Below are 24,557 nucleotides of genomic sequence, written 5' to 3'. Positions count from 1 at the left end.
GGGGTAGAGGCATGAGGATGCACATGTGAGAGTGGAACGAAGTGTGAAGATAATTTTCTCACATGTTAGCACCCAACAGGGAACGTCCACCATGGAACAGCCATCAGTGATTTGGCCAGTTGACACTGGTCAACCTCAGTGCAGGTCAACCACAATTGGCACATGGACAGGGTAGCCATGTGGCAGAGAGGGAGGCTATGCATGGACTCATAATTACAGACTCCCTCTTACCAGGGCTGTTGTAGCTACTGTGACTGTCAAATGTTCAACCTGCCAGCAACGGAGACCAACGCCCAGCCCCTGATTAGGTGTTACACCTTGAGGAGACCAACTGGCCGCTTGGTGGCAAGTTTACTACGTTGGGCCCCTTCCATCACAGGAGGGCTGGAGGTTTGCCTGATAGGAATAGACACATACTGCAGGTACAGGTTCGCCTGTGTTCTCGCAGAGCTTCAGGTAGTATCGCTATTTGAGCATCCCACGGTAGGTGGCTATTTCTATGAATGTTTGTGTACATTTTTTGTGTGTGGACATAAATTTTCATTCCTCTGCAATAAATGCCCAGGAGCACAATTTCTAGGGCATGTGGTAAGTGAAAGATATTTTTCCTAGCTATAGGACAGCACCGTGGGCCCTTCACCCTAAATCCACTTCCTGAAGAATCAGCGCTGTGGACAGGGGTGCGTCCTCCTGGAGTTTCTGTGCCATCTCACTCTGGGGGACGGGATGGGTGCAGGGCTCCTTCAGCGGGGAGGATCCCTGAGGGCGTCTGGAGGACCCCCCCATCCATGTCCTCACTGGGCCACCTGCCCCTTTCAAGCCTGGCCCGGTGGGCAGGTGTGTCTTGCAGTCGCCCCAAGGATTCCTCTGTGAAGGAACCCCCTAATGGCAGAGTGAGGAGTTTGGAGATCACACTGCCTGCCTTCTTTCCTTTTCATGGTAGGCATGCCATGATGGCCCTGAGGTTCGACGACAGCCCAATTGGCTGACAGTTTTGTCTCTTGGAAGCTCAGATAGGAGCAAAAATTCAGAAGGACGTGAGTTCTCCTGCCTGTCTCCAGAGCCATGCTTCAGCCTCCGCTAGCAGACCGTGGCCGGCCACATTCCTGCCGACAGTCCCTGTGATGTTTTGACTTGATGCTCATTCCATGCTCATGCCTGACCACTAGGTTCCGTCTGCTGTGGCTTCAGAATGATTGATGTCACTTCTTCCACTGTGGAAAAATCTCAGGAGCCTCAAAGATCAAGGGCCGAAAGGAAAGCATGTGGGAGGCCACTGACAGTTTGTGTAGAGGGGAAAAACATTATTCACAGCAGGCAGTCCATCCTGGGGCTGTGGACTCGGGCCATTGCACGGAGCTCCGGCTTTGCGGTGAAACGGGGATGTGTCATGCACAAGCACGACCAAGACCGGCGAAGGTGTGGAGGCCGAGGGAGATTTTCCAAGGCTGCCTCCATGTGCTTGGTCGTCACTCCACTGCAGGCGTGGTCCACCGCCCGGCCTTTTGCCATCTGAGACCCATATTTCCCACTGTGTCTAGCACGATGCCTGACAACAGGTATTCAATGGATACTCATGGCAGGAAGCCTTTCAACAAACATTTATTGAGCTCCTTATACCTTCTAGATGCTGAGGATTCAGTAGTGAACAAAATGGACAAAAGTTGCTCATTCTGATGATCCCTGATAAATGACCTCCCTTGACATATTTTCTTCTTCTCTGGTATACTCTATAATCTTTCTGTATTTACATCAATTAATTTGGTTTTCTTCCCCTTCAAGGAAAAAAAAAAAAGAAAACCTAAAATACCCTATAGAGGGACCATTCTCGTTCAGGTAAATAACCATATATTAAGAATCTGTCTTCGGGCCAGGCCTGGTGGCCTAGTGGTTAAGTTCAGCACATTCTACTTCAGCAGCCTGAGTTTGGTTCCGGGCACAGACCTACACCACTCATCTGTCAGTGGCCATGCTGTGGCAGTGGCTTACATACAAAAAGAGGAAGAGTGGCAGAAGATGTTAGTTTAGGGCATATCTTCCTCAGCAAAAAAAAAAAAGAAAGAAAGAAAGAAAGAAAGGTAAAAAAGAAGCTACCTTTCTCTCCTTTGCACTATTCTGGCAAAATCTCAACCCTGATTGAAGCCAGTGATCTACTTCCTTTGTACTTGAACCAAACTTACTGAATATCATTGGAGAAACTCACTGACTGGCCTCACAATAAATTGTAAACCTTAAGTGAGAGCTCAGCTCCACATAGACATTCTTCTTCCCTACAGGCTTTCCACCATCCGGGACATCCACCCTGCTCCTGCTCATTCTCTTTTGCTGACTACTCTCCTGCTTCCTGACTTCTTCTCACAGGTAATTCTACTACGACTCTTAAGGACACATAATGAATTTTTATAACACATCAAGAACAGTCCTGAAGAAACGTTTCATCCTTGCTCAGTTCTCTTTTCCTCTGTGCTATCTTTTGCTCAGGGCTGTAAAGATATGCTGTCTTCTTCATTTATCTTATATTTTTCAAAGTATTTTCTTCTTTTTTATTCACTTTAAAATTAACTTTTAATAACCCCCAGAAGACATTACTGATTTTCAACAATGACTTAAAAAATATATATATATCTGAAATAAACTGATAAAATGGACTGATCATGGATCTTGGAGTCTTTTAGTCCTGGGTTTGAATTCTGGCTCTGCTGTGTGACACTGGGCAAGTTATTTAACGTCTCTGAGCCTCAGTTTCCAAAATTATAAAAATAATTAGAATAATACTTATAGTCTCATTGTTGTGAGGACTGTGTAAGATAACGTTTATGAGTACATGTAGGTCTAGTGACTAAGAATGAAGCAAAGACGGAAGAAAGGTACGCAATACAATTAAAAGAGAATGGGTGCCACTTCACAGCCATTTGGACGACTATTATCAAAAAAACAGAAACTGACAAGTGGTGGTGAGAATGTGGGGAAATTGGAACTCTTGTGCCTCGCTGCTGGGAACGTAAAATGGTGCAGCTGCTGTGGAAAATGGTATGGCGGTCTCTCAAAAAATTAAACATAGAATTATCATATAATCCAGAAATTCCACTTCTGGGTATATTCCCCAAAGAATTGAAAACAGAGACTCAAACAGGTATTTGTTCACCCATGTCCACAGCAGCATTATTCACAAGAGCCAAAAGGTGGAAACAACCGAAAACACAATGTAGTATATACACACAACAGGACTGCCCAAACTTAAAAAGGAATGAGATTCTGACAGATGCTACAACATGGATGAAGCTTGAGGACATTATGCTCGGTGAGATAAGTCAGACACAAAAGGACAAATGTTGTATGATGCTACTATGTTAGGTACCTAGAGTACCTCCAATTCACAGAGACAGAAAGTAGAATACTAGATGTCACGGGCTGGGGTGGAGGCAGCAAAGGGAGTCATTATTTAATGGGCGGAGTTTCAGTTTGGGAAGATCAGAAAAGTTTTGGCAATGGATGGTGATGATGCTTGTACAACAGTGTGAATATATTTAACGCCACTCAACTTATACTTAAAAATGGTCAGGGGCTGGCCCTGTGGCGCAGCGGTTAAGTTTGCATGTTCTGCTTCTCGGCAGCCCGGGGTTCACCGGTTCGGATCCCGGGTGTGGACATGGCACCGCTTGGCACACCATGCTGTGGTAGGCGTCCCACGTATAAAGTAGAGGAAGATGGACACGGATGTTAGCTCAGGGCCTGGATTCCTCAGCAAAAAGAGGAGGATTGGCAGCAGATGTTAGCTCAGGGCTACTCTTCCTCAAAAAAAAAAAAAAAGTCAAAATAGTAAATTTTACGTTATTTATATTTTACTGCAAAAAAGAACAGAAAAAAAGAGCATTGAGAAAGCACAGTTGATCTTAATTTGGGTGGTTCACAGCTTCTTTGAGTCTATAAAAGCTACGAATCCTCTTCCTGCAGATATGCACACATACATAAAAGCTTCAGCGTATCGTTTTTTAAAAATAAAATGTATTGTTTCTAAACTTTCAAAAATGAATGATATGTGCATGATTGAAAATGAAAAACACAAAGAGCGAAGAACACAGAAATCAGCCGTCATCACGAGCAGTTTACACTGACCCTGCCCTGCTGAGTTCTTCCGCACGTGGACACACACGCTTGAACACATCTTCTTGTGTAGTTGAGATCACGTAGCACGGATCATGCTTTTCCACACATCGTGAGTATTTACCAAAGTCCCAACGCTGTGAGTTTGTGTGTGTGACCTGGATGGAGTTCCATTACTTCAGAGTGTGACACAAGGGACCTCAGTGTGACTTACCTGGAAGGTCACCCTTCAAGGGAGCATTACATAAGGTTTTCCAGTTACCCTGGGACCTGCAGGATCATAAATCCTTCCAGAAAATTCAGGGAGAGGTTTGACATATGCCAGAGAAGGGAAGAAACCCCCGGGTGAGGACAGCACAGCAAGTAGAAGCGGTGCCTTGGGTGTTGACCTCTCAGATAGCAGTGCGAGCCCAGGACAAGCCATGAGTATTTTGATAACCAAGAACACACCACACCAACTCCCTCAGGAAAAAAGCTAATCCTGCCTTTTTATGGAGACAAAAATGGCTTAAAAGACAGAAATGGCAGCAGGATTCTGAATAAAGATGTTGACAGAGTTAAAGGAAAATACCACCTCCCCTTAGCGAGCAATTTAAAGTGAGACGTAGAGCAGCAGGGTGCAGTAAGTGTAAGGCTGCTAAGGCGTGATCAGATCATCCTGTGGAAACAGGAGCCAGAAGGTGCGTTTGCATTGATTTATTGACAGTATGTTTTATAGCACTGACAATAGAGATGCACGTGTTCATCCAGGGTTATCATCACGACGTAAATACGACCACATCTGCCTCATTCCTTCCTTGAACGTCCTTCTGCCCCTCTACCACCAACCCAATGGAGTGGTCCTGAGATACGCTGCTGAAAAGTGGGTTAACAATGCCATATCTATGGGGCTTCTTTTCTGTTAATTATAATAAAAAGACTTCAGGGGCTGGCCCCGTGGCCGAGTGGTTAAGTTTGCGCGCTCCCCTCCAGGTGGCCCAGTGTTTCGTTGGTTCGAATCCTGGGCGCGGACATGGCTCTGCTCATCAAACCATGCTGAGGCAGCGTCCCACATGCCACAACTAGAAGGACCCACAACGAAGAATATACAGCTATGTACTGGGGGGCTTTGGGGAGAAAAAGGAAAAAATAAAATCTTTAAAAAAAAGACTCTATCTGAGAGGGAGATTAACAAGGGTCCCTCCTATAGACTAACAAAAGGGCATTTATACAGGGGTTTCTTTGCTGCCTCGGCTTTGAATATACTATGGGCACTTAGGGCTTGTTTGTCCCTGACGTGGACACGAATATGAACTCATATGCACATGCAGAACCGTGGTTAGACAGTCTGAATTAGTCTCATGGGCATCGACCCGTCCCCTTCCTTGTGACAGTCAGTTTATTGCTTCAGGAGATCAAGTTCCATTCAACAGTTCAACAGTTCCATTCTCAAAAGATAATCGTGCCTATGAATTAACAGAAAAAAAATGCAGAAGGGTGTTATTTTACATTCTCTGCTTTTAACATAGGTTATGCAATTCTGCACATCTAAAAAGACTGGGTATTTCAGATGTTTCAGATACAGACCTAAGATGGGGACCACAGCAACATCAAACAGATGGCATACGTGCAGTGGAACGAAGGCTGCGGTCTGAACCTGTCTTCTCAGCAGGAACATTCTGGCCCAGAACCTTCCCCTTCTCACTGCTGTCAGCCGAGTGGGCAAGTAAATATACGCATCTGTGACGTTTAGAGGGAATTTGAACAATTTCCACAAGTCACTTTTTGGAAGACTGTTTTTCCTATGAATTTTAACACAAAATGTACAAACCAGCTTACTAACTCTACTTTTGTAGGCACTGGCAACCTCTTTAACATCTAGAAAGACTGGGTATTATAAAATTAGGACTCACTTGTCCCTGATATAAACTATATGCACAGCAAAGGAAAACGAAATGCAGACCCACGGGACAGTGGTCAAGCTCGCCTTACGACAGACACGTTGGCACAGAGCCCTCTGCTCTTCCCTCTCATCTGTCTTCTCTCAAACCGGGACACAAAGGCAATGTGCCCTGTCCAAAGAGGCCGTTCCATTTCCTAAGGACACTGCTTCTAATGAATCTTAACAAAAAGACATTTAGAAAATGTGTCACTTTACTGCTGTGCTTTTCACATTTTTCAGGTACTTTAGAGCATCAGGAAAGATCAGATATCTCAAAAAAGTACTTGTTGTGGTCAACTCCATGTGCCTTAGTGAAGAATAAAATGGGCATGCAGAACAAGGGTTATAGGGTGAAGATGTCTTCTAAATAGGACTTCTGTGGCACAGACCACTTCTGAACTCTGAGCTCAGCTGTAGCCCAAATTCTGGAGCTTTCACAGACCCCCTAGAGCTCATTCTAGAGGTTCCTTCTAGAGGGTCACAGAGTTCAGGCTAAGATTTTTATGCACTTCTTACTCCTTCCACAATGGATTCGCTAAAGGAGAGAAGGCCTCCAGCTAACCCTTTTAGTGCTTTCCAACTGGGGCTCTGCCTTGGAGAAGTGCATTTCCAGTTATTGAGCCATCGTTTTGCCCTGGGTCTCCTCCCAGGAGAGAAAAGCGTTTGACTCCCAAGGTTCCCGGCATTTTTGAAAGAACTCTAAGCCACAGCCAGCTTTACCCTGGCAAGTCATTCCATCCCCTTTCTTTCCCTCTTTCCTTTCCCATGGAACGACTCCTTCCATCTGTCTTTCAAACTCTGCTTTATAAATAGGAATTCAAGTTTTATTTTCTTCTTGAATGCACTCTCTCCGTGAAAGAGGCTTTCCACCAAGAATGTGGTGTCTGATCGCTATCTTGCCAACGGGTTTAACAAAGATCTCCATGGTGGGTAAACTTTTTACAGATCTATTCACACATGCCTCTTCTTCTCGCACTTGGCTAAAACCAACAACACATTCATCAAAGAAGAAGGGGTGAAAAAATCCTTCTCCAAGGTAATTGAGAAATAACTTTGACAGAATTTGATAAAATTATCTCCATTTTCCATCTGGTTTTTCTGGAAGGCATTAATTCAGATAGACACTGAGCACAAAGCAGGTCATAGATCTACATATGTGAAAAGTATAAGTGAATACATCTACTCAGGCTATTTATCACCAAATGTTCAATAATCTGAAGTTCGAAAAACTCAGCTAATAACTGGTATGTGCTGAAAGTTTTCAAAAAACTAAGAGCATCTAGCTCGAGAGAAGACCAACGACACAGAAACTCATTCAGGAGAATTTAAAACAGAAGAGGAGGAAAGTGCGCACTGGAGACTGTACCTACTGACAAGATCGGGCTGGTTGGCATGCACCCCTGACAGCTTAAACACTGGACAAATGGGAAGCAGCTGCCCAGCCCAGAGGCCTCCTGTGGATTACGTTCATCTGTGCGGCAAACAGCAACAGCTCTGTTATATTCTTTCTAAGCCAGGGGTTCTCACTTTGACCACATGTTAGAATCGTCAGTGGAGCTTAAATGCCCCATAGCAGAGTCTCTGGGTACGGCCGTGTATCAGCATGTGTATTTTAAGCTGCCCAGGTAATTCCAATATGCTGGCAAGGTTGAGAACTCCTTGATGAAAATTCATAATTTATTAAGCACCTCTCATGTGTCAGGCACGTGTCCGGTACTGTGTCAGATGCTGTTATGGACTGAACATTTATGTTGCCCCCAAATTCATATGTCAATGAAGGTTTTGGTGATGGAATTTGGAGGTGGGATCTGAGGGAGGTGAGTAGGTCATGAGGGTGGAGCCCCCATGTTGGGATTAGCGCCCTGATAAGAAGAGCTACTAGAAGCTTGCTTCTTCTCTCTACTCTCCACCACGTGAAGACACAACAAGACAGACGAGGGCCATCTGCAAATCAGGACGCGGCTCTCACCAGACTCTGGATCTGCCGGCACCTGGGTCTTGGACTTCCAGCCTCCAATAGGTGAGAAACAAACGTCTGTTGTTTAAGGTCCCCAGTCTGTGGCATTTTTGTTAAAGCAGCTCAGATGAACTAAGACAGAAGGTGAGCATAGAAAGATGAAGAAACGGTCCCAGTGCTTGAAGGGGACACAGGCTGGGGGCTACTCAGCCAAAGATGGAGGAGAGCCCTGTGCATTTGGTCACTGGCTCTCCCATGCTGCTCCCATGCTTGGGCACCCCTTGACTGTCTACTCTGTTAACAGTCACCAAGTGCTCAAACTGTAGAAACACAAAACAACCAGGACTTCAGCCTGCCACACAACAACCATGAGACATGCCCAGAGAGAATCTCAGTGGCTTTTACATTTTTGATGCCACTGCTCTTCCGTATATACTAATATAACCAGTCAAGATTGGGAAGTGGTTACTTTAAAACCATCACATGTTAATAATAATCAATAATTGGGCAATGCTTTATGATTTTACAAAATGCCTTCATACACAGCAGTGGTTCTAACCAGGGACGACCTCCCCCATCCCCATCAGGAGACATTTAGCAGTTTTGGGAAACATTGTTGGTCGTCCCTGCTGGAGAGAGTGTTACCCTAACGGGGAGAGGCCAGGGATGCTGCTAAACATCCTACAATGCACAGGACAGCCCCACAGCAAAAGACTATCTACCCTAAACGTCAATAGTGCTGAGGTGGAGAAACTCTGATACACAGGATCTCTAAGTTTTTGGAATTTTTGCAATGACTGCATGAGTTAGACATCATTACATTTCCTTTACCAATAAGGTCCCGAGGGCTGGGGATGATGAATTACTCATTCAAGGTCGTAAAACACAAAACCAAGCATCTCATGCTAAGCTGGGGTTTTTTTATTTGTTTTTCCCCCCGCGGCTTTATTGAGGTGGAATCCAAAATAGAAATCGTCTATCTCTAAGGTGTACCATGTGATGTTTTAATATATGTATATATTGTGAAATGGTTACCAAATCAAGCTAATTAATACGTCCATCACCTCACATAGTTACCTTCTTTTTATTTTTGTGGTGAGATCACTGAAGATCTATTCTCTTCGCAAATTTCAAGTATATAATAAATATGTTAACTAGAGACACCATGCTGTACACTAGATCTGCAGAATTTTTTCATCCTGCATAACTGAAACTTTGTACCCTCTGACCAACACCTCCCCATTTGCCCCACCTCCCAGGCCCTAGCGACCACCGTGTCACTCTCTGCTTCTATGAGATTGATGTTTTGAGGTTCCACATATAGGTAAGATCATATAGTGTTTGTCTTTCTGTGTTTGGCTTATTTCAATGAGCATAATATTCTCCAGCTTCATCCATGCTGTTGCAAATGGCAGGATTTCCACGTCTTGGCTACTGTGAATAACGTTGCAATGAACATGGGGTACAGATATCTTGTCAAGATACTGATTTCAGTTCCTTTCGATAAATACCCTCAAGTGGGATTGCAGGATCATAAGATAGATCTATTTTTAATTTTTTGAGGAACCTCCTACTGTTTTCCAGAGTGGCTGCACCAATTTACATTCCCAGAAATAGTGCATAGCGCTTCCCTTTTTTCCACACCCTTGCCAATGTTTGTTATCTTTCGTCTTTTTCAAAATATTAATTAATTAATTTTTTATTGAGGTTATGATAGTTTACAACGTTGTGAAATTTCAGTTGTATGTTATTATTTGTCAGGCACCATATAGGTGGCCCCTTCACCCTTTGTGCCCATCCCCCAACCCCCGCTCCCCTGGTAACCACTAAATGGTTCTCTTTGTCCGTGTGTTTATTTATCTTCCACATATGAGCGAAATCGTACAGTGTTTGTCTTTCTCTGTCTGGCTTATTTTGCTTAACATCATACCCTCAAGGTCCACCTATGTTGTTGTGAATGGGATGATTTCATAATTTCTTACGGCTGAGTTGTATTCCATTCTATATATACACCATATCTTCTTTATTCATTCATCAGTCGGTGGGCACTTGGGTTGCTTCCACATCTTGGCTATTGTGAATAATGCTGCGAGGAACATAGGGGTGTATAAGTCTCTTTGAATTGCTGATTTCAAGTTCCTTGGCTAGATACCCAGTAGTGGGATGGCTGGGTCATATGGTATTTCTATTTTTAGTTTTTTGAGAAATCATCATACTGTTTTCCATAGTGGCTGCACCAGTTTGCATTCCCACCAGCAGTGTATGAGGGTTCCCTTTTCTCCACAACCTCTCCAACATTTGTTATTTTTTGTCTTGGTGATTATAACCATTATAACGGGCATAAGGTGATATCTAAGTGAGTTTTGATTTGCATTTCCTCGATGATCAGTGATGTTGAGCATCTTTTCATGTGGCTATTGGCCATCTGTATATCTCCTTTGGAGAAATGTCTGTTCATTTCTTCTGCCCATTTTTTGTTCAGGTTGTTTGATTTTTTGCTCTTGAGTTGTGAAATGGTTACCAAATCAAGCTAATTAACACATCCATCACCTCACATAGTTATCTTCTTTTTATTTTTGTGTTGAGATCACTGAAGCTCTACTCTCTTCACAAATTTCAGGTTTTTAATAAATATTGTCAACTAGAGTCACCATGCTGTACACTAAGGTCTAAAAAGATCCTTTAAAGACCGATGTCAAAGAGTGTACTGCCTATATTTTTTTCTAGAAGTTTTATGGTTTCAGGTCTTAGCTTCAAGTCTTTGATCCATTTTGAGTTTATTTTTGTGAATGGCATAAGAGAACGGTATACTTTCATCCTTTTGCATGTGACTGTCCAGTTTTCCCAACACCATTTATTGAAGAGACTATCTTTTCTCCATTGTATGTTCTTGGCACCTTTGTCAAAGATTAGCTGTCTGTAGATGTGTGGTTTTATTTCTGGGCTTTCAATTCTGTTTTGTGTGCCTGTTTTTGTACTAGTACCATGTTATCTCTTGTCTTTTTGATAAAAGCCATCCTAACAGAAGTGAGGTGATAAGTCATTGAATATTTTCCTCCAAGTGCAGAAAGGTGTAAATATGATAACAAATTTATACAAATAAATGACTCCCTATACATTTGCTGATGTATGAGTATACAATGCTTTCAGAAACAAATAGATATGGACTAAAATATGCATATGCACATGTAAATTCTTCACATTTGAAAAATATGTGAACGCATAATGGTTTTGATTTGCATTTTCCTGATGATTGGTGATATGAGCTCCCTTTCACGTGCTGTGGCCATCTGCACGTCCTGCTCACTAACTGCAGGCTAGCTTCATGTAGAACCGGAGTGGGAAGGGCGACCAGGACATTTCCCACATGCTTCCGCTTAGATTAGACCCCTCCATGCAGCAGAAAGTTGTGCGGGGTCACTTCAGCCGAACGAAATAATTTCCTTGACCTTATTTGATTCCTTGGTCTTAAAACAGGTTATCAGGTTTAAGGCATGGAAAGCCCGGCCCTTGCACATTTTATTTGGCTCTTTTCATTTTTGTTTTAATTATAGTTAAGAATATTTTGGCTGGAACAGAGAAAGCCAACCAGACTAATCTCTCACCTTGTCCTTGAAAATCCCCTCCTAAGAGCCAAACCCCCGGAAGCTCGCTGCCTGCTGCCTCGTGCCTGCCGCAGCCTAACTGGGAGGCAGGGCCCCTCCCCTGCACTTGGTGATGGCCAGGCAGGCCTCTGACACAGCCCTCAGGCTGGCCTGTGCCCCTGGGGCTTGGGGTGGAAGGGGGTGCTGGCCAGTTTTAGATTGCGTGGCAAGGCTTCTGCCCTGCTGCTGGCTCGGTCCAGGTTGGGTATCTGGAGTCTGGAGTCATATATATCATATATACATATACACATATAAATATATATAAGTTATAAGGAACACATATTAACTATAAGGGATATTTTATTTATAACTCATATATATATAAAAATTGTTGAAATTAGCTCATGCCAATTATGGAGGCTGAGAAGTCTCAAGAGCTGCAGTTGACAGCTGGAGACCCAGGAGAGTGGATGATGTAATCCCAGTACCAGTCCAAGTCCCAAGGCAGGAGAAGACCCGTGTGTGAGCTTGAAGGCAGTGAGGCTGAGAGACAGAGACAGAGACAGAGAGAGGGGAGAGAAAGAGGGGAGACAGAGAGAGAGGAAGGGGGAGAGAGAGGAGAGAGAGAGAGAGACAGAAAGACAGAGAGAGAGAGGGGAGAGAGAGAGGGGAGACAGAAGGAGAGGAGGGGGGAGAGAGAGACAGGAGAGAGAGAGAGAGAGAGAGAGATAGAACAGAGAGAGTAAGGGAGGAGAGAGGGAGTAAGAGATAGAGAGAGAAGGAAGAGAAAGGGGGAGGAGAGAGAGAGGAGGAGAGAGAGGAGAGGGGAGAGGGAGATGGGGCGGGGGTGGGGAGAGGGAGAAAGAGAGGGGAGAGAGAGAGAGAGGAGAGGGGTGGCAGGAAGAGAGATGAGGGAGGGGAGAGAGTGGGCTCGCCAGCAAATTGTCCCTGACTCAGCCTTTTGTTGTGGTCAGGCTTCCTGTGAATTGGATGAGGCCCACCCATGGCAGGAGATTGAGCAACCACTTTCCTCAGTCTATCAATTCAAATGTTAATCTCACCCAGTGCTAGAGAGTGAGTATTTGTGTCCCCCAGGATTCCTATCTTGAAACCTAACCCCCAATGGGATGGTATTAGGAGCTGGGGCCTTTGGGAGGTGACGAGGTCATGAGGGTGGAGCTCCCATGAAGGGGATCAGTGCCCTTGTAAGAGAGACCCCAGAGAGCTCCTGAGCCCCTTCTGCCATATGATGTTACATTGGAAAGACAGCCATCCATGAGCCGAAAAGCAGGTCCTCACAGACGCTGACTCTGCTGGACTCTGATCTCGGACTTCCTGCCTCCAGAACCGTGAGAAATAAAAGAACACTCCGAATACTGAATTAGTGAAACTATAAGGCCAAAACTTAGTGGTGAAAATATCTCTAATTTTTGAATTCATGACTTTTATTCAGGAAATATAATGTACACATCTATAGAAGAGTCTGTAATTGAGTTTTAGAAAATTAGTTTTATTATATTCATGTGGTTGTATTTATTCAACAGGCCTCTGTTTCATACCCCTTAAAATAAGTATACTCTGAATTCTAAATTCTTAGAAGAAATGTTGCTTTTTTAAATTAAAAAAAAACAAAGTAATTACCGTAGTGTTCTGGCAAGAACAGCAGTGCCATGGATTTGTGAAATAAAGAACAAAAATGTTCTTGCCAGATTGAAATAATCTGTTTCTTCTGCAGTAGAAAAGAATTCTATAATAGACTGTAATATTGTTCAAAGTAGTTGCTGCTCCTTTCTAGGCAAGGATTATAACTCCTACCCAAGACACCAGGCTTGGCCATGTGAGTTTGGCCAATGAAGTCATTGTGGGTTCTCACTGTCCCCCTTTCCTTCTGCCTGAAGATAGGCAATGTTTCAGATAGAGACTGTCACCAGCTTGGGTTCCTGATGCGGAGTTGAGCCTCAACTGACCCGCAACGGACATAGAGTGAGCTAGAAATAAACTGTTTGTTGTTGTTGCCTTTGGGATTTCGAGGTTATTTCTCACTGCGGCATGACCTAGCCTGCCCTGACTGCTATACCGCCTGATATTTTCCCTAAATTGTAACTTCTGTCCTCAGGGAGGCCTCCCCAGCTTGAGAAATAAGACCACCTCAAAGATACTGGTGCTTTCCATCGCACTGAGGATGCAGAGAAGGAAACGGATTTCAGTGAAAATAAAGCCGACTCTCATTATCCATGGAAAAATGCAAGCGCGCAGGCTTTGGGATCCAACAGCCCTGAGTTCAAATCCTGGTGCTAGCGGTCCTCTGCTGGATAGCCTTAGGGAGCTAATCAATCTTTGTGGAAGCCCATTTTCCTTTCCATAAACCTGGGATAAGAATACCTATATTACAGGATCATGTGAAGATTAAATTATATCATACATATAAAGCACTTAGCATAGCGTAAGAGCCAACACTATGGGCTTACGAGATGTAAGACCTCAGTGAAAGGTAGTTATTATGAACATTCATGTATACATACATAGAGGCACTGAGATAACTTAGGCACACAGTCTAGATGCCGGTGAGACATTCACACACGTAGAGAGAAACGTGATAACTTAAACTGCTCACCAGTCAGCGTAACTGATGCTTTATATATTGGCTCTAATCCAGGAAGGCTAGATAGCAACTTAAAACATTTGACAATTACCTAACATTTGAGAAACCAAGTCAACTTGAAACTGTTTTTGGAAAGAGAATATGTTCATAAATGGTAAAATTTCTAGAGACGTATTCAAAGCAAGGCGCCGAACCATTTCAGCCAACTTTTAAAAGCAGGCCTGCTAAGTGTACGTCTCTGGATTGGGTTAACAACAGGCGAGATCAAAAAAATAAATCCCATGAGGTTCCCACCCCAATTAAAGTCCGGTCCCAGAAACAGGCACGTGAACAACTAATTATATTACAAGATGGGGGGACAGCAGTCCCAAAGGGGAGCTGAGGGGACATGCTCAGGTTACGCCAGTTGAGTGTAACGTGACGGGTTTGAGGTAGAGGGGATATTAGTCAGCTCCAGCTGCCATAAAAAATACCATAGACTGGGCGGCTCAAACAACTGATATTTATTTTCTCACAGTTCTGGAGGTTAGAAGTCTAAGATTAGGGGCCAGCATGGTTGGTTTCTGGTGAGAGCCCTCTTCCTGGCTTACAGATGTCTGCCTTCTGACTGTGTCCTCACATGGCCTTTCCTTACTTAGTGCACTCAACGAGAGAGAGAGAGAGACAGAGAGACAGAGAGAGACAGAGAGACAGAGAGAGGCAGAGAGAGAGAGAGAGAGAGAGAGGGAGAGAGAGAGAGAGAGAGAGAGACGGAGAGAGAGACGGAGGGAGAGAGAGAGAGAGAGATCAAGCTCTCTGCTTTCTCTTTTTATAAGGGCACTAATGCCATCAGACCAGGGCCCTGACCTCATGACCTAATCACCTCCCAAAGGCTCACCTCCAGATACCAACACATGGAAGATTAGGGCATCAACACATGAATTTTGGGGGACACAACATTCAGTCCATAACAGATGGCGTGGTATATAAAAAGGGCACAAACACCAATAGGAGAAGCTCAACCAGCATTTTATGAAGACAAGTGCGTCTTGCTGTCATGATGATAAGATCTAGCTCTGCTCCAAAACAATAGCAAGGAAAGTAACAACAACAACAATACGTACAACGTAACAGGACTCTTCCTGCATTCAACCATGTGCTCGATGCTGTGGATAAGAATGAGCAGGGGGGAGTTAGGACCCCGGACCTCATGACCCTGCGCAGTCAACTGGGAGATACAGGTTGTATCAGAGCATCAGGGTTGGATGCGGGAGGCCCAGGACCAGCTCAGGGAAGACAGTGCTGAGTATGTGATAGTTTAACTGAGACCCGGAGGAGACTGGAAGAGAGGAAGGAAGGAAATTCCAGGCCTAGGGAAAGACTGTGTGAGGATGTGAACTAGGAAAGAGCTTTGTGTCCTGGAGGGATGGGAAGCAGACCCGTGAGGCTAGAACAAGGTGAGAAAGGGGCTGAGAGAAATGGGGAAAGGCGGGAAAGCCCAGGGCAGATCAGGTGAAATTCAAACATCCATTTAACCTGCTTACCAGGTGCAATGGGAAGTCCTCAAAGGACTTTAAGGAAAGAAAAGACATAATCCAACTGTTTTTATAAGTTTGTAATGGTTTCTCAAAAAATTAAATGTAAAATTGCCATTTGTTCCAGCAATTCTACTCCTGGTTATATACCCAAAAGAAGTGAAAGCAGAGACTCAAGCAGATATTTGTACACCCATGTTCATGGCAGCATTATTCTCAGTAGTCAAAAGGTGGAAACAACCCACATATTTGTCAACAGATGGATGGATAAGCAAAATGTGGTCTATACGTACAATGGAATATTATTTGGCCTTAAAAAGAAATGAATTCTGACACAAGCTGCAACACGGATGAGGCTTCAAAACATTCTGCTAAATAAACCAAGGCAGATACAAGGGGACAAATACTGGAAGATTCCCCTTACGTGAGGTTCCTGGAGTAGTGAAATTCGTAGAGACAGAAAGCAGAATGGTGGTTACCAGGGGCTGGAGGGTGGGTGAGTGGGGAGAATGGGGTGGTGTTGTTATTTAATGGGTACAGAGTTTCAGCTGGGAAAGATGAAAGGTTCTGGAGATGGATGGTGATGCTGGTTCCACAACAATGTACTTATGCTACTGAACCATACACTTAAAAATGGTTAAAATGGTAAATTTTATGTATATTTTACCACCACAAAAAAAGGTTTGTTATGGTTGCTGCACAGGAAGTTGGGGATGGGGTGTGGGGGTGGGAAGCAAAATAGGGGGCAGGAGAGACCTGCCTCCAGGCTCTTGTGTGGCCCCAGAAAGAGAGCAGGATGGCTCGGATCAGGATGGAGCAGCAGAGACCAGGAGAAGTGGACGGATCTCTAATTCACTTGTGAGGGTGACTCTGCTGGACTAGATGGGGGTAGTGGTGAGAGAGATGGAGAGGGAAGTGTCGGGGACCACATCACCATGGTTTCTGGCATGAGCAGTGAGAAACTAAAAATACCATTTATAAATGTTGAACACTGGAGGAGGAACTTAATTGGAACCGGAGGGAGGCTGGGAGTTGGGGGTTCAGGTGATCAGGTTTGGATACATTACGTTTGAGGTCGCTATGAAAGATCCAAGTGTGGCTGTCCAATAAGGATTAGATATACAGGACTGGAGCTCAGAACGACATAAGAGGTAGGCACTGGAAGACGACAGAAGAGAGATACTATTGAAAACCGTAGAATCAGATGAGGCTGCCCAAGCAAAGAGTGTCAACCAGTGAGAAGAAATGCAGCTCAAGAAATGCAACATGCCTACACCAGATCGGACAGGTTGACCTTGAATTCCAGTGAATCAGCTTACTTTTCTCTTTAACCAGAGACGTGAGCACTTGAATGAGAGTCCCCAGTGCCTAGATATAAAAAAATGCACGGAAACCAAGTGCACAGGGCAGACCCTGAAGCCTCGTAGTGCCTGCCAGTCACACGGACTCCTGATTCTCCCAGTTGCAAAATGGAGACTACCAGCTGTCTGGGTGCCTGGAGAAGAGGTCAGGGCTTGAGCCCAGGGGCGCTCTGAGGATCAAGCCTTCTTAACTGTCCTAGCACTTCCACTATGCTTGGGGAAACTGAACATGAGAAAGAGACAGAAAAAGAACCAACCATGATGGCCAGGAAAGGGGAGCAGAGTAGCTAGATCCACCACGTACCTCAAACTATGAAGGCTTTTCCCATTCCATTCTACTTGTTTGAATTGTAACCCTCCCCCCCCCCACCCCCACCCCCCGCCGGCCTTTTCCTGTAACTAGTCTGTCTGAAGCTTAGATATTAGCAGGCGAAAGAGTGAACTACCCAGACGGCAAACATTCTCATCTTTAAGTGAGATGTAATACCAGTCTCATATTATAACAGTCATAAAAACGTCAGCTACTTTACCACGCACGTATATTTACAGGACTTCCTTCTCTCTCTCATTACAGGAGACTTATTTTGGAGCTTACAATTAGTTTGTGTTTCCTGGATGCGCTCCAGTTGGCCCAGAAATGGGTATCAGAGAGGAGTTAGTTTGGGAATAAATAATCATGATTTTTCTAAATATGTAAGAACTTTCTAAAGAAAAATGCTACTAAAAATTGGTATTTCCAGTTGAGGAGAAGGTACCACTCAGAAACCTGGACTAGGATAGCGCCTGTAACAATCTATGACCTGTCTAAACTGAGGACTCGGCGTCTGCCGGTGGGAGTGATGGAAGCGGGGACCCCGGATGGAGAAAGATCTCAGCTGCCGGCGTCAGTGAGGCTGTGAATATGGGCAGACAGGCTGTAAAGCCCAGGGATTTAGACCAGGCTGGAGGGCACAGACGGTCCTAGGACCCGAGACTAAAAGAAGACAATAGAAAGAAGAGGGCCAGCACTGTGGGCAAGGAGGTGGACAGGTGGAGGTGGCAGTCCCTAGAACTAGGCTAAGGGTGCTAGGAGTTCAGTGATGGAGGGAGGTGGCAGATTCTGGGGGCTGCACCCTGAGAGCTCCCGGGCGTGAGAAAGCAGTGGGGAAGCAGACTGTCCCGATGCTAGCCCCCTCCCCCCTGCTTGCTGCCCGGCCCTGGCTCCGAGGCCAGAGTGTAGGCAGGACTCACGCAGGGTGAAGACAGACAGGACCCATTGAGGGGAGTGAAGGATGTGCGCATGCGGGTGCGCGCACATGCATGTGTGTGAGCATGCGCGTATACGTGTTGCTTTCAGTGATGCCGGTGCGTCTAGAAGCAGGTTCACCTGGAGGCTGGAGCTGAACTAGGGGCTCTGTCGGTGCCAGTCTGGTCGTATAATATGACCCCGTGAGTCTGCAAAGAGCGCTCTGGCGACAAAGTGAGTGCAGCGTGAAGTCTGAAACAGCAGAATCTCTCAGACGTGGAGTCACTGGCTCCAGGGTCAGCCCAACAGGGTCTTTGCTCTGTCTCCGCCCAGCCTGGCTCCATCAGGTCCGTGTTGGGCTCCAGGCCCCTGGGGAGGAGGAGGACTGTAGCCAGTTTGCTCATTTGAATTTTTGATAAAGGACGTAGGAGACAGTCTGACTCACTGCTGGGCGAGGGTTGGGTCTGCTTTATCTCACTGTGATCTCAGGGCTAAGCAAGGAAGAAGTAACTGGTGGTGGGGGCCGGGGTGGGGTTGTCTTTCTTGCTCTTGCGTTGTAATATTTTTTTTTCCTCCTAATTATAAAGGGCAGCAAGGGCTTGCCGTGCTCTGAGGTTGGTCAAAGGAAAGGACATAGCTACCAGAAGTCTGTTTTATTAAAATTCAGTGGTAGGAATGCCACACTAGGAGCAAGATCAAAGATTCCCTTCTCCCTTTCCTTGCCTGGCTCCCTGTCTGTCTCCCCTTCTGTCAGTTTGTCCCTATGGGAGTAGGAAGTGGAGTTCGAGAGTTTTGAGATGATGTCTCATTCAGGGAAAGCGGAGCTTGGCCACATCTGAAGTCAAGCCTTAGCAACAGAAGCTTGCTAGAGGGCTGCCTCCAGAGACTAGGAATGCTTCTAAGTACCAGAGAGGAGACAAGGAAAGGGCATGAAGGTGGGCAGGGGTGGAGGGTGCCTGTGGAGCCAGATGGAGAAGCCCCCACTGTCTCGTAGGCCTTCATAAGATCGTTCGGGGAAGGAACTGTGTCAGAGGCTGTTACTTGCTTATTCAATATCCATCTTAATCTCAGAATCAGGGGGTTGAAAATGACCTTAAATGCCATCTAATTTGTTTAGCTCCCACTTCCCTCTTTTCTTATTCATCACCATACTGCCCTATGAAATTGGCCTCAGTCATTTAGCATCAGATCCCAGAAGTGGTGACTCCTTCTTCACTGATGCCAATGAAAGAAAGGCAGGTAGAGTTTGATTTAAGGATAAAGATGAAGGAGGTTTGGAGGGGATGGGAGAAGACTGGGAGAGGATAGACTTGTGCAAGTAGTGGAAGATACAAACGGTAGTTGATGACAATATGTCAAAACGAATATATTCTTTTATTTTAAGGAGTCAATAGCTCTGTGCAAAAATGGTCAAATTTCTCTCTATTGTTGTCCCAATGAACTAGAAAAATACTATCTTTTTCATAGACAGCGACTAAATGAGGTTGGATAACTATGACATGGTGAAATTGGATAGCAAAGAAAGGAATAAAATTTAGGTCCTCCTGTTGTCTCCTCTGAGTGTTATTTCCCCATGCAGAATTGAGTTGTGGATGGGGGAGGAGATAATCAAGAATAATGAGAGAAAATTATGAGTTCAATTCCCGTAAAGAAATGGAGATTATCAGGTTGGAGCTGAAGATTAATAATACTTCAGTGTGTGAAACACTGAGAACTATTTATCTTATCATTTGGGTAATTGGATGATTTGACGCAGGAAGAGTTTCTAAGAAATAAGCTTACCTTTTCCTCCAAAAATTTGAATATCTCTCTCTCTCTCTCTGTATCCATCCATCCATCCATCCATGCATCCATCCAGTTAGCTATCCATCCATCATCTACTTATTGAGTGTTTCAGCCACTGTGCTAAACACTTTATACATAATCCTCACAAGAACCCCATGAGGTCAATGCTATTATCTCCATTCCAAAAATTAAGAAATAAGGTTAAAAATAGTTAAGTGATTTGCCTAAGGTCAAAGAGCTAAATGCAGAATAAGATTTGGATGTGTCTGTCTAGTTCTAAAGAACCCTACATCCTGGAACACTTTCCAAGGTTGGCTTGCAGTGGCTTATATGTGTGCATGACAAGCAGATAGAGAACTCATCCCAGCCAACGTGCGTTGATTGTCCAGACGCAAGGCGGATTTTATAAAAGCATTATTTGATGGCCTTTGATGTAAAAAGCCTTGTGCAAACCTATCTTTATTTACTCTGTCCTCTAATAACCTCCTTAAGAAGCCCAGAAAAATGGTGTGATGTTAAAAGTTGTTGGATAAATTGGATGAGCGGAAATCCTTTTAGTAGCAAAGATTCATGAAATGCACATCTCCATGGTCAATAGAATGGAACCCTGCTAGATTATGACTTGTTCTATCAGTTCCAATATATGCACCTGCCAAATCTTGTCTTCCTCAGATACAGCCACGAAGAAGAAAGCCAGATGAACTCCGTCTTAGATGCTAGTCCTTTGCTGGATATCTTAGTTACAAATTCATTCTACTACATAGGTTAGCATGTACCCTTGGCCCTTTGAAGGGCGTTGTATTTTGGTGTTGATCTTCAAATCAATTCTGAAAGTCCATAATATGTAGTTTGTTTTAGTTTTCTGGAGGTACAGTTTTATGTGCTCTGTCACACAGTGTCCATCTGATATCTGGGATTACACATTTAGCTAGTGAGGGGTTGAGGGGACCGGCAGATCCTATGAAGCTTTTCAGGTCATAAAGTATTTCTTTCTTGTTAGAAACATCTGATACAAGAGAGAATATTAATGTAAGTTGAAAAGACAACTTGCGGGGTGTGGCTATTTCTAGAACTGTGACTCAGTGGGCATGTGACTGTTGAGGAAGTCAGGAACCCGCAGAAACATCTCGATTCCATCATTTGGAGCTCTCTAAAGGTCTCAAAATGCTTCCTTTACCAGTGTACCAGGTCCATCGCACTCTGACGTGAGAACAAGATAATTCAGGATTGTTATAAAAACGATGAAATGCTCTCAGAAAAATGAAGTTTATATGCATGTCTAAATATGACCACATACTTTATTACTGCGTTGGAATTTCCCACTAGTTTTTGTTCCTTGTCACAGGCCAACATATTAATGTACTGTGTTATACATTTCTGTTGGAGAAGGATCCACTGTTTTATCTGAGAGAGATGACATGAATCTTGGTCAGATACCACCCACAGAAATATGATTTCCTTGGATATGTGCCTGCTTACCCTTGTGCCACCTGTATCAGAGCAAGGCTGTTCATTTGTGTCTCTGGGCACATCTTAGCTGAAGTGTCAGGGACCAGAAAGCAGAGCTGCAAATTACTGGGTCAGCCGAAAGGAGGCAGTTATCTGTGAAAGAGATTCAAATCGAGAGAAAAAATTGGGGAGAACTCAACTACATCTGAAAATTGGTGAGAAAGAGCGAGTTTGCTTTGAGATGGTGTAGCCTTTCTCTCAGTGTTGGCTCATTCTGCTCAAACCTCTCACCCACTCATGCAGAAGTGGTCCTTGAAATAAGGGGCTTCTCTGAGGTGGAATGACAAAGAAACTCAGATTTGGACTTGCCCAGGTGGCTGGAGAGGGTACCGCACCCGTGGTGCTAACTCCCCAGCGTGTGCAAAGGGGACACCGTCTGTCACGGTTAATCGTTGCCACCCATCGTTGGCATGGCCGAGGACTCCTAGCCCAGTCCTTTTCAACTAGCCTCTGACATTTCCAATTTGACGGCTTGGCATCTCTAATTAAGTAAGAAAAAAAAATTGGTGGCAAGAATGATGGGGCCCGCCTGAAGCATTTGGCTGCCTTCCTTTCCCCCCCTTCCAAGTTTTTGTGCTCTGTTTGAAATTAGACTTATGTTTTCTTCCAAAGTGAATGACAGAGAGAGAAAAAAGAAACAGCCACCCAGGGTTGAAAAGTGGTAGCTTCTTGCAGCTGACTTCCTGCCCTTGCCAAGAAGGCAGCTCGGCGTGTCCTCATCTCACCTTGCCCAGCCAAGCTCTATGCAAATGAGATGCTATTTACATGTCTGCCCGTCTGAGGCCTTTAAGTAAAAAAGAAAGAAGGAAAAAAAAAAAACCACTGTCACCACTAACCAAAAAACCCCAAGACCAATTAATTCCAGTAGATTGCAGCAAAGCGGGGGCGTTGGTGGGGACACATCCTGTTTTGCCATTTAAGCTGTCAAGCCCTATGCCAGTAACCTCTCTGATGAACTGGACTCAGTTGTGAAAGAAATCAGGGATGACAAAGAATTTAAAACACTTGCATGACAATTTTTCTAACCTTTGGTCACTTGGAACGCTATTTTTTTTAGGCTATTTTCCTTTGATGGGAAAACAGGAAAAGCAAACCTAAGTCTTAAACAATGCCTGTAGATCTGTTTAAGAGCCAGGCTGGAGATCAGCTAAGTTGCTGTTTGATTTTGCAGGAACTGTTGTTGCCTTTTAATGCCTGTAGGCTGGTGGGACCGCTGCCAGGGAGCAGGGTCCCCATCACAAGGAGGGGTAGCCCTCTCCTTTGCTTTTGTGCCTCTAATACCCATGTTTGCTTTGCAGAGTCACCACCCAAGCAAACCTGAAGATTGTGTAGCCACCCAATTCTGTGTATTTCCCAGAGCCAGGTAAGAAATTTGAAATCCAGCCAGAAAGACTTAGTTTAGCTTTGGGCAAAGAGTATATTAAATAGACTGGATTTAATGATGGTAGGACCAGGAAATGAATTTATTTATCTTCAGTCTCTGCTGTCAAACGACATCTTGCACAGATTGCTTTTTCTTTTTTTTTTTTTAAGATTGGCACCTGAGCTAACATCTGTTGCCAATCTTCTTTTTGTTTCCTTCCTTTCCCCAAAGCCCCCCAGTAACTAGCTGTATATTCTAGTTGTAGGTCCCTCTGGTTGTGCTACTTGGGACGCCACCTCAGCATGGCTTGATGAGCAGTGCCATGTCCGCGCCCAGGATCTTAACCAGCAAAACCCAGGGCCGCCAAAGTGGAGCGCGAGAACTTAACCGCTCGGCCACGAGGCTGGCCTCTTGGACAGATTTATTAATTCATCCGTTTCCTGTCACTTTTAGCCCTAAGAATAATCTCTTTTTGGATAATTGAGACTCACTCTCAGGGATCAGTAGTCTAGTCCAGTCTAAGCAAGACATCAACCCCACATCCAGCCCAGAGCTCCTTCAGTTACTTTGCAGGTGGTTTTCAGGTGAGGTTGGTAAGACAATTAATTGGGAGGAATCAAAGAAAATGTTAGCACCCCTCTGTTTATTTTTCTCATTCTCTTCTAATTTCTCTTTTGTGCATGTTCTAAAATATAACTAAATTTTGGTTCAGGAGGGCATTTTCGATTTGTGCATAAATATAAATGTGTTCGGGGCTGGGCTCAAATCTTTGCACTTTATTTAGGAGGGCAAAATAAAATGTGTTTGGAGTACTCTGCAATAGAGGAGGACTTGCAGGGGTGCGACTGAATTCAGAAAGCTCAGCTGGGAGGCGGCACAGTAATCCAGGAGAGACCTGTGTTATAGAGAAGGAGAAGGAGTCAGGGTCACCCATAGGATGTGGGGTCTGGGAAGTGGAGGTGCTGAGCGCCGGGGTGTGGCTTGGGCAGTGAGGCGATGGTGTTGCTTTTGTGCCCAGGCTGTCCCAGATGTCAGTTATGAGTGAGTACGAATTCACATTTATCAAAATCTCAGTGCTCCGAGGCCCCATTTGAGTGTCTGGCAGGATGTCCAATCTTTTTCTGGAACCCTACCCAACTCAGTCATCCCCCTTGGTTTGTCCTTCAGTTCGGGGCTGTTGCTGTCCTGCTCTGTTGCCCACAGCTTTGCCCTCTTCCCTTGGTACCTTTCCTGCCCCAGGTTAATGTCTGTGCTGTGTCCATGCCGGGCTCACCTGGACAGTCCTGTACCCGTTAGTACTTCTCTCCCTCCTACACCAGCTTTTTCAGAGGGGCTTCTCAGAGCTGACTGAGCCTCTTCTTCCTGGGACGGTGTCAAAAGATGCTCAGACACAGCTTCATGCTCCAGGAAACCGTGTTCTCGCCATTTTCTACACTGGCCTGCCCGACAGCCAGACTTCTTCAAAGATTTTTTTTCTCACAGCCTCATGCAAATTAACGGATGTGGCTGGTTGAGAGTCCTCATCATGTTTCAGAATCCTCAAACATTGCACGAATGTTGCAGAGCCCAGGATCACGCTGTGTCTTAGAAGGTTGGTTTCGCCAGAACACGCAGGGGACCGCTTCACGAGGG

The 24,557-nt window shown here is 44.7% G+C and overlaps 2 long non-coding RNA genes across 4 annotated transcripts in view; one reads left to right on the top strand and one right to left on the bottom strand.

Moving 5' to 3' along the window:
• Nucleotides 1-4,794: 4,794 nt before the first annotated feature.
• Nucleotides 4,795-24,339, bottom strand: LOC139042490 (uncharacterized). Its single transcript, XR_011499244.1, has 3 exons — nucleotides 24,199-24,339; nucleotides 21,533-21,655; nucleotides 4,795-5,549 (listed from the first exon to the last, which is right to left on the bottom strand). It is a non-coding gene; the product is annotated as an uncharacterized lncRNA (long non-coding RNA).
• Nucleotides 17,574-24,557, top strand: part of LOC106831246 (uncharacterized) — a 53,711-nt gene continuing 46,727 nt past the window's right edge. For 2 of the 3 annotated variants that reach the window (XR_011499241.1, XR_011499243.1), the window contains exons 1-2: nucleotides 17,574-18,502; nucleotides 22,861-22,925. This is a non-coding gene — a long non-coding RNA (uncharacterized lncRNA). Of the gene's footprint in view, nucleotides 18,616-22,860; nucleotides 22,926-24,557 lie in introns of all 3 variants that reach the window. The other variant, XR_011499242.1, reaches the window with a different exon arrangement.

The sequence above is a fragment of the Equus asinus genome, chromosome 29, assembly GCF_041296235.1.
Source record: "Equus asinus isolate D_3611 breed Donkey chromosome 29, EquAss-T2T_v2, whole genome shotgun sequence".
Classification (NCBI taxonomy): Eukaryota; Metazoa; Chordata; class Mammalia; order Perissodactyla; family Equidae; genus Equus; species Equus asinus.
This window is presented reverse-complemented; position numbering and strand designations above follow the sequence as displayed.